Raw genomic sequence first — 14,409 nt, 5'->3', positions numbered from 1 at the left:
AAGACAAAGGCTGCAGAGAGGGAGAATTTTCAGTAAGAAATGCCTGTAATCAAGCCTAAGGTCAGCCTTTTTGTGAGAAGGTAGAGGGGGCCGTTATTTTATGTTGACTGTTCAGCTCAGGTCCAGTAAAAAAGTCTCTCTCATTTCAGGAGTCTTAATCATAGGCATTAGCAGTGATATTTTTGTTACTTAAGCAAAACTCCGTTTGGGATTTTTGCACGTGTAGGGTTTAAACCAATAGGGTTTAAACCAATAGGGTTTAGGTCCAATAGTTAACCAGTGAAAACCCTAGGATATGTCCACTTCAATTGCTTTTTCACTTTGCTTAATTTTTAAGTTTGGTATCATGTTTCTAGCAAAGCAATAAGCCAAATATAAAATACACTCAATTATTTAATCCTGAAAAACCAAAGTACTCTGGAAATTTACAACCTTTAAGGGGAGTGAAAAATGGAGATAATACTTGACAATTTTCTACTGCTAATAAAAATCAATGGAAGTGTTTCATTTTATTTAAATACGAAACTATTTAGAATACTTTATGGAGAATGGATCTGAAATTGGCTTTCCAGGTTCAAGGGATAAGTTGAAAACATTACAACTGAGAGGAAGCATGTTGGCTGGTAGACTTTGAAAAGTTCAACCCAAAACTTAACCATCTCAGGATTTCAAAGCTTCATAAAGGAAAGGGAATATCATCCACTGGGAAAGAACAGATACATAATTCATGCATCAGCCCTTCTGACATACCCTGCTGCTTTGGTTCCTATAAATAGATGGGGAGAGAACAGCATGTTCTAAACTCTCCCTGAGCAGAGGTAAGGATGCTCTCGCGGAAAGGAGTCTAAGCATGGGCAGTACCAACAGCAGAGGCTCCCGAGTCTCTTTTAGAGAAGACAAAGGTGTTATGCAGATATATCTGGGGGAAAATCCTTTTCCCTGTGGCCTTATTAGCATCTAGCTCCAGGGCATTTCATGATCCTCTGGCTCTCTGTGTTCTGTGCAGATCACCAGGGTGGAAAGAGCCTTTATTAATAGATTTTAAAACACACTTTAGAGCCCTGTACTTCCTTGTAGACAGCATTTTTGACACAGAATCTTCAACTGGGGGCAAAGACATTTACCATCAACTTGAAACCAGGAGCGTGATTCATTTAAGAACTCAATAAGCTGGATTTGAAGCCATTTCAGTTAATACAAGATTTGACGACTGGGCCCTTCTCAGACACTCTGTTTTCATTCTGCTCTGCAATTCTAGCCTTGTATCAATGTGTTAAATTTGTAAAGGCACTAGCATGGAAGGATTGAATCTATGCAGGAAATTTTAAAAACCGAGACACTATTCGTGCTTGTTGGGTGGGACTGAGGAGTCTCTTCTGTTTTCTCCTTAAATTAACATATGTTATTATATTTTTGCATGAGGGACACTTTCAAAACTGGGTATGTGCACTTTATATCACTGATCTGACTGTGTGTGAGCTGAACCATGTCATAGCATTTAAAATTGCATCATCATTTTGATGGTCATCGTCCTGAATCATTCGCCCCAGTTATATTTGAGTGCACAAATAATTGCAACAATAGAAGTCAGTGCGGGAAGATTTCTGATTTAGAAATGAGTACGACAAATATAAAATTAGCACATCTAAATTTTACTTTGCTATTTAATACTATCCAGCAAAGGTCTTCTGTACCACAAATTCTACAAAATATTTTAATTTATGCTATTAATTAGCATAATCTTATGAATTCTCATCTGTCTTTCAAAAAAAATGTCAGATTTACAAAAACATTCAAACCCTAAATCCACAGTGTATGGACTTCTGGTATCCCCTGTCAGTTCAGATTATCTGCACTGACCTGGTTGCCTCAGTGACCCACTTTTTCAGTGACTACTACATTTTGTAGGCAAACATAAAAGGTTTATTTTATCCTGCTGGTGGTAATTTCTCCTGCCCAAGACTATTAATAATTTAATCAGTAGGTTGAGAAAATAAAGTTGTATTTCTTAGATTTTTTATAAATTTATAATTGAAATAATGAATCATCTATATTTCTTTATTATTTACACACTTTGGCTCTATAATATATGTGGCATTAGTCCTGTTCAATGTCCACATATTACTATAAGAATGAAAGTAAATATTTATATTAATCAAATAATCTTCAGTGTATTAATAAACTCTAATGTATTAATTTAATACGTTGTTGGTAATTTCTAAGCAGTGATAATAACTTAAAACTGCTCTCATGATTACATTTTTAAAATTTAAAAGTCATAGGATTTGGTCTTCAATTATTTTGTATATGTGTGTGTGTAACCTGGCTAGCCTTTCTGAACTTTATTATAGAAAGTGCATTTAATCTATCCTGTTATGCATAAAACATAGTTGTACTTCTTATATTTGAAATGGCAAAGATGCTATTCCTTGGAGCAATTTTTTCTCGCTCTTGATGCCAAACTATAATCTGACAGGGCAGGGGAAAATGTTTCTGATATTTCAGAATCATATTTCACAATTAGAAAAATGAATAAACGAACACATTTGCATATTATATTATTGTCCTTTTCCTTCTTTATTTTTTGAGATCTCATCTTGCAATGGAGGACAGTAATACAATCCAGGCTGACCTCAAGCTTGCAATTCCTGTACCTTAGTGTTTCTTATTGTTTAGAGTGCTGGGTCTATGGGTATGTAGCACCAAACTCAAGGCCAGCATGTACATTTGGTAACAGTGACTTAATTATATAATACCAAGAATGCTACTAAATACATCGTTTCAAATCCCCAGGGCACTATTGAAATGGTTATGGATTTATCAGACCTTCAATCATATGTGTTTATTCCTATGTCTTTAATGCTTTCAGGTAAATTGCATAGAAAGTGGATTTTCCTGCATGCCTCGCTAATAGGTACTCTCCTAAGTGTTACCTACTGTCCTTTATGAATATCCATGATATGCAGTGTTAAAATGGGAGAGCTATAATTGGTAAATAGGTCAATAAGAGCACAGTTCAGAAGACAGCTGTACCATGCTGTCATTTGTGCTCATCCTTCTTATAATGAGGATGTTTGCATTGTAGGTTAAAAGTTGCCTCTGTGAAAAGCAACACCGGAATCACATACAAAGCTTTTGGGGCAGGATGACAGTTCTTAACAAGAAAGGATAGAGCGAGCAGTAGCCAACCCCAATGTGTCTATTATAATAACATTCAAAGGGAAGAGCTAATCTGAGCAGTGACTGTGAAGAGGAAGCATATATTCTGGGGATGAAAATATATGAGATATGATCACAAGATGATCCACGACCTTAAAATTACTTGGCACCATTGCTCAGGGAGATGAATGTCCATACCCACAATACGAATATGTGATGAACTCTCCTAATTGATGGTTTGAAGGCCCTCTTATTTTAAACTTCCTATCAGAAAGTCTCCTATAAATAACTGACAACAGCCACAGTAAGGTGTTTCTACAAAAACTGCCTTTTTAGGGAACAACAACAACAAAAAAAGCAATTGCTAGTGATTGAATATTATTGACTCTTCAAGAAGTATTTAGTAAGATTTAGTTAATATGAATCAGATTGATCTAGACTCAATTCACAAAACTTGAAAAACAAAGGTTTATAACTTAATTTTTATATAGTAAAAGAAAGTTTTAGATAAGCTAACTTCTAAAATAGTCAAAACAATGGCCCTCAATTTTTGGAATACAAAGCTAAGTCTTTTTCTTCTTCATCATCATCACAGAATCTGGTATGTTACCGCCACACCAGAAAATGCCTTTTTTTGTGGAAAAAAAAAACTATTGATGTAAAATGAAAACATTCTTCACCTGTTTAATAAATCAATCTTTGTTCAGATTATTGTAATATCTAGCGATTGCTATTTTTTTCTCCTGCTGGTAAGTTTCCAAGGACGGAACATTTCTACTGCTAATCGCAAATAACCTAAGCACCATTCATTAACCATTCACTAATGGGTGTCCAAAACAAACAAACAAAAAGATTATCGCTACTACTGCCTGCTCTCTGTCCCCATAAAGTGCTATGGCTTTGAAAGACTTAGAAGTTTATATTTGCTTTATTCTGTCAAATACAAATTAAAATCACCTTACATTCAGACATTTTATTTTGAGGGGCTGTAAGGATGTCTTATTGGTTAAGAGGACTGGCAAATTTGCCACAAGACCTGGATTTGATTCCCAACACCCACAGGACGGCTCACAATGGTCTGTAACTCCAGTTGCCAGGGATCTGATGCCCCTTCTGCACTTTACAGACACTAGTCACGTGCAGCACAGACACACATGAAGGCAAATGCCAATACACATGGAATAAAAAATAACTGAATCTTTAAAGATAAAAATATAACATTTCTGAGGTTGAGTGGATTGTCAATTTTCTGTAGACTCACAAATTATGATTCCTTTGCATGGTACAAAAATGTCTGTTTGATAACTATTTATGTATATCAATTTTCTCAAATATATGAAAAGATCATATTTTGTCCAAAACTTCTCTCAGCAGTTATTTATCCATGCACCTGTTTCAGTCTAAACTGGAAGCCTGTCTCATCACCCTGAAGGCTTTCTCATAAGAGGAGCACATCAAGGTCCGGGTGCCTGGGCAATGTCCTCACAGTACAGGAAATGAAGACAGGTGCTGCAAGGAAGTTAAAAAGAACAGTAAAGATGATTTACAGTTATATGTGTGTGTGTGTATATATATATATTCACCATAAAATACTAATTCAAAATTATAAACCATTCTCCCCAGAGCCAGTTGGCCAATTGCTCCAGCTGTCCTGCTTCTTATATGCTGTTGTTTTTTTTTTTTTAATTTTTCTTTTTTCTTTCGTTCTTTCTCTCTTTCTTTCTTTCTTTCTTTCTTTCTTTCTTTCTTTCTTTCTTTCTTTCTTGTAATTTATTCACTTTCTGTCCCAGCTGTAGCCCTCTCCCTTGTCCCCTCCCAATCTGCCCTCCCTCCCTCTTCTCCTCCCATATTCCTTTCCCAGTCCACTGAAAGGAGAGATCCTCCTCCCCTTCTATCTGAAACTAGCCTATCAGTTCTCATCAGGACTGGCTGCATTGTCTTATTCTGTGGCTGGTAAGGCTACCCCCTCTGCTCAGGGGGAGATGATCCAAGAGCCAGCTACTAAGTTCATGTCAGAGACAAGCCCTGTTCCCCTTACTAGGGTACTCACATGGTCACTGGGCTGCCATGGGCTACATCTGTGCAGGGTTCTAGGTCCTTTTCGTGCATGGTCCTTGGTTGGAGCATCAGTCTCAGAAAAAAAAACCTGTGCCCAGATTTTTTTGGTTCAGTTGGTCTCCTTGTAGAGCTGTCCCCTCCTGGTCTTTCTATCTCCCCTTTCTTTCATAAGATTCCCTGCACTCAGTCTTCATTCAGAAAGGCAAACAGGATGGACATGCAAAAAGGTAGAAAACAGGGATCAGGAAGGAGCCTACCATAGAGGGACTCTGAAAGACTCTACCCAGCAGGGTATCAAAGCAGAAACTGAGACTCAACCAAACTTTGGGCAGAATGCAGGGAATCTTTTGAAAGAAGGGGGAAAGAGAAAGACCTGGAGGGGTCAGGAGCTCCACAAGGAGAGAAAAAAACAAAAACAAAAACAAAAACAAAAAACCTGGCACAGGGGTCTTGTCTTAGACTTACTTATACTCTAAACAAGGACCATTCATGGATATAACCTAGAAACCCTGCTCAGATGTGGCCCATGGCAGCTCAGTATCCAAGTGAGTATCCTAGTAAGGGAAGAGGAACTGTCTCTGACATGAACTCAGTGGCCTTCTCTTGGATCACCTCCCCCTGAGGAGGGAGCAGCCTTACTAGGCCACAGATAAAGACAATGCAACCACTCCTGATGAGACCTGATAGGCTAGGATCAGATGGAAGGGGAAGAGGACCTCCCCTATCAGTAGAATGGGGAAGGGGCATGGGTGGAGAAGAGGGAGAGTGGTATTGAGAAGGAATGAGGGAGGGGGCTACAGTTGGGATACAAAGTGAATAAACTGTAATTAATAAAAAATAAATAAATTTAAAAAAATATTCCCTGCACTCTGTCCAAGTTTGGCTATGAGTCTCAGCCTCTGCTTTGATACCCTGCAGGGTAGAGTCTTTCAGAGTCCCTCTGTGGCAGGCTCCTGACATGTTCCCTGTTTTCTCCTTCTTCCGATGTCTATCGTGTTTGCCTTTCTGAATGAGAGTTGAGCATCTTACTTAGGGTCCTTCTTTTTTCTTCGCTTCTTTAGGTGTACAGATTTTAGTATATTTATCATATATTATATGTCTAATATCCACTTATAAGTGAGTAATACCCTATGTGTCTTTCTGTTGTTTCTGGGATACCTTACTCAGGATGATGGTTGTTTATTTTTTACACTTTTTAAGAAATTTTTATATGAATTGTTACCTTTTTATTTATTCTCTTCCTTCCTTTCCTGTTCTTCTTCCTCCTCCTTCTTTTTTAAGATATTTTTCAAAAGCCTGGGTGCTTCTAGTTGTAAATTCATTTATAAGCAACATTACCGAAAATAGGACACCTCAAAACTACATGTGCCCTAGGATGCTTGTAGACTTGTGGAGTGGAATTGAGGAGTGGTTTGAAGAATTCAAGCCTTTGGGTTTTCTCTACGAGAACAACTCTTTTGTTTTGGAGTTTCTCTCGTCTTCTGTGTTAGGATCAGTCATTTGGCCACTAATGTTTTAGGAGTTGAGCCAGGGAGTCACCAATAGTCTCCTGGTTCTTAGTTTTGTAAAGAAGCAACAATTGGCATTTCTTTAGTGCAGTATTTTTGGAATAAACTTTCTCTCTTTCAGACAATTCCGTGTTTCTATTCCTTGGCTCTTATATATGAGATGTTTTCCCATTGCTCATTGTTTCCCCACCCACCATTCTACTTATTGTGAAGTTAAACTAATTATAAACACAAGGATTTTTTTAAAACTAAGGTGTGAAGGAATTTGACACTGAAGGTGCCATGGCTAGATTGCTCTTAAAAATCTACTCATTGGAAATACATAGCTGAAAGATAACTATTTAAAATTAGACTTGTCTTTAGCTATCATAGAACTGCTAATCTACATTATGTTGACATTTTATGTTGAACCAGTCAGAATGGCTATCATCAAGAAAGGAGATAGCAGTGAATGTTGGTGAAGATGCAAGAAAAATGGGCCCATGTGCATTGCTGGGAGGAATATGGTCTGTGTGTGCACTATAGAAATCAGTACAGATGTTCTTGAAAAAATTAAAAATAGAATTTGCAGAAGGTCAGCTAGGTTACTTCTGAGTAAAAAAGAATTTGTGGTGGTTGCCTGTACATCATCGTGGCAAAATGATAAAAATGCCTCACTCCACCATGACAGTGAAGACATCAATAAGTTCATGGTGTCAGGAGCATGTGGCAGAGGCTCTTCAGCCCCCAGAGGACCAGGAGTCTGAGAGCAGGGCTACCACCAGAGACTGAGCTCTAGCCTTCTAAGTCCTCTGGAAACCCCTCTGCCAGCTGTGCCCTATCTCCTAAAGGCTCCCTACAGCCTCCACAAATAGCATGGCAACCTGGGGAGCATGTGTCTGAACCAGGAGTCTGTGGGGGACATTTCCAGTTCAAGCCATAACTGAAATCAAATGAGCTTGCTGAGAGCCATCTCCATACTCATGTTTATTGTCAGAGTTCACAGCAGCCAAGTTATACAACCAGCCTCGGCACCTACCAGAACAAGCAAGTTGTGATGTATATGAAATATGAATGTTATTTAGTCATAAGGAAGAATGGAAGTATGTTGTTAAGAGGAAGATAGGCGTGTTTGGAGGTCATCATGTTTTTACATGAGAGAACATCATAAAGACAAGAATCCCTTTTCTTCCCTCATCTATGGATTCTGTAAAGGGAGAAGAACATCAGGGTACAAGGAGAACTGTTACTCATACAGACGGGGACTCCAAGGAGGATATCAGGTGTAAATGAGAATTAGAAGGAGTATCATCAGAGTGTAAAATCATTACATATGTGCAGAAATATCATCTTGCCTTGTACAATTACTATGCCAGTTTAAACGTCACATGCAAAACCCGTTAAATTAGGTTTTAGTAATATGATGAATTCTCATGAAATGCTGAGCCAATAGTCTAAACGTTTTAAATATTCTTAACTCAATTGGTCTCGCATGATGAAAATTTAACATTTACTCTCCAGCCAACTGTTGATTGCTACTTGGGCTCTGCTCATCGTTTTAAAATATTATTCTTATTTGTTTTTCAGTATTGCTGGCAACAGTCATTAGCATAAAAACAGTCACATTGTCAAGGAAATAGTGAGTCAGAAAAATGTTACTAGAAACAGAAAATGGACCCCAAGTGGCAGAACTCATTGCTTGTTACTTTCTGTAACAAATTAACACATGGATGATGATATTGAATCATTGCTGATTGTCAGTGTCCCTGTATTATTTTCCCAGGAGTGACTACTCTTACATTTGCCTCTGGAGGGTTCACATCCAAGTAATCACCATCACAAAGCTTTTCTCGATGTATCCACTCACAGGTCCTCCTCAGATTTCTGTAGAGAACGGGGGAATCACGAACTTGAGAACACTGGTTTGTCCCGAGCTGCACTTCAGCTGCAGTTGTTTTCAATGTCCAAAAAAAAAAAAAGTAAAGTTCTCATGTTAACCTGCAGTTTGCCTTAGAAATAAATGGAATTTAATTTTAAAGATATTAACTAACACTACATTTATCCTCAAATTCTCTTTACATGAGACAATGAGAAAGTTCACACACAAACACATGTTGAGTTTGAAAGCACAAAAAAAAATCAACTTCAATATAAAGAAAAGTTAAGGGACATTATGTCAAGAAACAATATAGAGGAATAAGAGACAGTCTACTGTGAAGAAAATAAATACTGAGTAATTCTTAAGCTATTCAGTTAAATTCCAAAATTAACTTTATGGCACATGTATTAAATAGTCTTTTAATTTGTGCTATATTTTAGTGAATTAAACAGGCTTGTATTTTGTTGGGGGACACATGCGACGGTGTGTGGGCATCAGAGAGCAATGTTAAGGTGTTCCTTCTTTCTTTCTATGCTGTGGCTCCCAGGGACTGAATTCAGGTAGGTCATCAGGGTTGGCAGCCGCCTCTATTACCCGCTAACTCCCCTTATCAGCACAATAATCATATGTACTTATAAAGTTTAAGTTTATTATTATTATTCTTTTAATTTGTGTGTATGTGAGTGTGTGTACATGCGGGTGCACGCATGCCTGTAATCACGTGGGTGCTTTGCCCATGAAGGTCAGAGTAGGGCTTAGGATCCTTTGGATCTAAAGTTAACGTAGTTATAAGCCAACAAATATGGGCTCTGGTAGTAGAACTCGAGGCTTCTTGAATTGCAGAAAGCACTTTTAGGCACTGAGCCATCTTGCCAGACCCTTTGTATGTTGTGGCTAGGAAGATGAGTCAGTGAGTAAGAGAGCATGCTATGCAGGTATGCATATCCTGGTTTGCATACCCAGCACCCACTTTAAGCACCCCCCAGACATGTGTGAGCATGCCTTCAGCAGTTCCCAGGAACTAGACAGTCAACCTAGCTGAAACAGCAAGTTTCTAGTTGAGCTTAATATTCTGGCCTAGTGCAAGCTTGTTAATACATGATTTCCTCCAATTATCTCTAGTTTTCCCATTCCCAGCCAACATTGTATGAGGTTGAATTCTAACATATAAATTTACCCGTAAAGATGGCAGATCTCAATAAATTTCTTTGCATGGTTGCAGTAGATTTTAAAATTACTTTCCTGACCTCTCTCAGGTCTTAAAAACACTGACAGAATAGAAATTTTCTGAACATGTCTGCCTTTTCCTTGTCTTTGTACCCTGCATAAACAGATCCCGCTGCATAGATTAGCTTTGCCATTGCATACTTCATTCTTTGCCTCTCAGAAAACCCATTACCTGTTTGTGAAGCTATTTACTCATTCTGGAAAAACACAAAATGCTATATGTACACAAAATACTAAATAGTTGTGCACACTTGAGAAGCAGGTAGCATATGATAAAAGAATGCCTTGGAAGTAACAACATTTTGAAGCATAGTGAGTTTTAGATTTCAGGGAGAGAAGGGAGATTTAAAAAAATTAAATAACTAACTTTCTTAGGAGAAGATGTTCAATAGAGTTGGACAGGTCCATGGAGACAGAAGATAATCTTTAATTATAAGATAACACATGTAATTTGTTTTCATGATAAGCATGAGAATATATGTACAGCCAAACAACTCAAATCGATGTGTTAACAAGGGAGGCAAAGAAAGTGGAGCATCTCAAATGAGACAAAAAGATATTGCAGAAGCAATAACACCTGGATTCAGGGCCTTTAAAACCAAACCAAACCAAAGATACATAAAACATAAATATGTTAAATACTTTAGTCTCTCATAAATGAAGTATGAGTCAAAAGCTCATATTCAATTTGTTTTGGGGAGTGAAGATTTAGGAGGAGGAGAATGGTAAGGATTAACAATGTTGTATTGTCAAAGGGGCTTATTCAACTTGTTGGCATGTCATAATTGGAGGCCAGGTCCGCTGGAGTCTTCTGAGGACCTATGCGGAAGATGCCAGTGTTTGTATAATTTTCTGTCTGGTTTTTATAGATTCTCATAGCAAAAGATTTGTTTTGAGTCTTGAAGGAATCTCCTTATTTGGATATTTGAAAATAAGAAGACTGTTGAAAGTATGGGGACTCTTGGTAATAAAATAAATGTCGTCTCCATTATGAAATGGGCATGAGCCTGGTGTAGAAGTACTGGACATTTTGTTTTAAGATGTATTTGCATATTAAGTTGACAAGGGTACAGTCGATATTTTTAATCTCAATTGTCAACTTGATGGGCTTGGAGAAGGGCCAGTAGATTAGCACAGCACACTTGTGGATAAATCTTATAAGGCGTGTCAGGAGGAGTAGCAGGGAGGGAAATCAAGCTACAGCCTGATTTGAGAGAGAGGAAAGTGAAGGGAAGCCCTACTTCTTAGGCTCACTCTCATGTCCTGGCTGTCATGATGTGAGAGCTGTCCTGCTCCTTCATTCTTCATCTTTCATTCTGCTCACTCATTCCTTGGTCGACTGTTACTTCTGACACTCAGAGCTAACATGCCCTTCCCTGCCCATTAAACTGACCTGCTCAGATGGTAGTTGCAGTGATGAAACCCTAATACAAAAAGTATTTCACTATTTGTTTATTAGAATTATGCAACTGTTGTGAAAGTTTAGCCAATGTTGTTGTTATTACTTTTAAATTATCAAAAAACAAATGAGCTCTTGTTTTAGTTTCTTTCCTATTGCAGTGAAGAACCATGGCTAAGGCAAGTTTTTAAAGAAACAGTTTATTGGGACTTAGAATTCCTGAGTGTGAGTCTATGGTCACCGTGGTTCAGGGCATGACAGCAGGCAGGCAGGCAAAGTGTAGGAGTATTAGCTGAGACATTACATCTGATACACAAGCATGAGGCAGAGAACAAACAAGGAATTTCATGGGCTTTTGAAATCTCAAATCCTGTCCCTAATGACACACTTACTCAAAAATCCTACACTGTCTCACACTTTTCAAACAGTTACACCAACTGTGAACAAAGCTTTTAAATACATGAGCCTATGGGGACCATTCTTCTTCAAATGACTGCAGCTCTCCAATGTCATGACCTATTGTTTTCATAAGCCTGCCTTTGATCTACTTGATAGTTGGTGCTGCTTTATTCTTTCCCCTTTAAGCTCCTTCCCTCCCTCTCTCCCCTTTTCCTCACTTCCTTCCTTCCTTCCCTCCTTCCTTTCCCTTCTCTTTCTCTTTTTCTGCTGTCTCATGTCTCTCCTTCCTATTCTTCCCTTTAGACCTCCCTTTTACCCATCCTTTTTCCCCTCTCTTCTTTTCGTTCCATGTCAGGGGTATTTCTCATTCTCAAAGCAAAGCTATTTTATGTTTATTCAAGAAAGATTATGGCTTTTACTTTTATAATTCTATTATAATTTATAATTGAATTTAGAACAGTTTTATATGTTGTAGGGTTGATGTAAAAATTAATTTATTTGTATATGAATATTCATTTACCAAGTATTGTTGAAAAAGATAAGACTTTGATGTTAAATATTTGGGAACTTTTGTTAAAAATCAATTGACAAAATGCATGTAATTTTACTTATGAATTTTATTGATCAATATTACTTTGTTCATTTATCTCTATTTTTTTCCCATTACCTTATTGCTATGATGAATTCTATTGATTTTCAAACGTCAAATTAAACTGATATTTCTAAATTGAGCCCATTTAGTAATTTTTATGTTGCTGTGTGTATTTTACAAATACTTATTTGAAGATCTTGTATAGACTGTTGTTTAGAGAGAGTTTCATATTAAATTTTCTTTCCTTACATGATTTTTCTCATTTTTTGTTATCAGTATATTACCTCTCAAAAATTACTTGGAAAACTTTTGTTCTGTAGTTTTTGAGAAAACTGAGTAAATCTGTTATTTCTATTTTTAATATTGATATAATTTACCAATTAAATCATGTAGGCTTACACTTATATTTTTGAAGAAATACTTAAAATGAATGTTTATTTCTTATAGATGGTGTGCTATTAAAGTCATATTTTGAAAGAACATTAAGTTATATTTTTTCAAAGTATTTCTATATCTATCCTTTGTTCTTTTCTTTGTATAGGTCTTTCATCTCCTTTACCTTTCTTTTATAATAAGAACATCTTCCTTATTCATTAAGTTTATGGGGACTGAACAAGAAAATATACTTGAAATCCCCAGAGACACCACACAGTATAAGTTTATATATCATAAATATTTAAGATAGGAACTGTGATCATTTAAACATCTGTAATTCACGTAACAATATAGGAGCTAAGTCACCTTTCATTGTCATCTGCCCTTTTCAACCTCTAGTTCCAAGATCACTGCATCAAATAAAACTAAGGTGAAAGAGTTTTATTATAACTCACCTTTCTTTAACTATTGGCTTGACCTAGTCACACAAATGTAACTACAAGGAAGGCTGAAAACTGGATTTTATCTGGGTGTTATGGAGAAGTAAAATATATCATAAGTGTAACAGTTTTTAAACTTTGCCTAAGCTGAGGAAAAAGCTCAGAACTCTCCTTCTATTCACCTATGAATGCATTTTTTGATGTTAATGAACTGTCAGTGATGAACAGTAGAGAATGAAATAGCAGTGGCAGGGAAAATGACCTCAACTTCTACATGTGTTGTGACAGGAGAGGTCTCAGGCTGTGACGGTTCAGAGCTCTGCTCCAGTACATGTAGCTACACCCATATGAAGTAGATTTGAGTCTCCCAGATGGGGTTAACTTTCTGAGGAAAATGAGAAGCAAAAGAGAAGGACTGCGGTTCATCAAGAAGTAGTCTCAGCTGGGCATGGAAATACATAACTATTATCTCAGAACTCAGGGAGGCAGAGGCAGGCAGATCTCTGAGTTCGAGGCCAGCCAGGTCTACAGAGTGAGTCCAGGACAGCGAAAGTTTCACAGAGAAACTCTGTCTCAAACAAACAAACAAGAAAGAAGTAGTCTATGCATACTTTCTCGGAGAAAGTATAATCTTGAAGACCTAAGTCATGCTCTAGTTGACTTTCTGGAGCTATGTAAACAACCCTAAGAACTTAAAAGGGACCAATTAGACCTATAGTTAACTCTAGATTTGGGTTTAGAGCTGTCTGTTTTCCAATTTTCCTACAGAGATCCCATTTTCTGTTTCTCTCAACTAGTTCTCAAGCACCCAACAATTCAGATGTTCTTTCTAGTTTAATAACCAAGCATTGAAAGCCAGGATGGTATAGGTGTTAGGGATACTACCAAATCTAGAAATGGTTGTGGAATTCAGCATTTAGGAACCATAGCTCTACATGAATAGTCTTTACTACATGGCTTTAGTCCACATGTACCAATTTCTCTCATCTTTCTTCATGGCCTACAATCTTATTCCTTAATTTTGTATGTGCTCTCCAACTTTCAGTGTTACACAATAAGCTTATGCAAGAGGAATGATACTCGCCTGTGTTTCTTAGACTGAGAAAAGGAATTTATCATTCAGCTTGCCAACAGAGTCAATCTCAATAAGCAGTGACCATCTCCTCTTCCATGCACTTTATTAGAACTGTTACTTCCTGACAAGTTTAATTTGATGGTTCTTTAAACTGGCAGTAAAGATATCTGGGGGGGGAGGGTTAGAAATTAAGCCAGTAATCCATGTATAAGAATGGGACCTCAAGGTAGAGATTCTAGCTCATCAGTCCATAACTGAAGGATTAAATAATGAGAGAATTAGAGGGTAGGATTACAAGGTTGAAATATCCCGTGCCTCA

Source organism: Psammomys obesus, unplaced genomic scaffold (assembly GCF_907164565.1).
Source record: "Psammomys obesus unplaced genomic scaffold, mPsaObe1.curated_primary_1811, whole genome shotgun sequence".
Taxonomy (NCBI): domain Eukaryota; kingdom Metazoa; phylum Chordata; class Mammalia; order Rodentia; family Muridae; genus Psammomys; species Psammomys obesus.
This window is presented reverse-complemented; position numbering follows the sequence as displayed.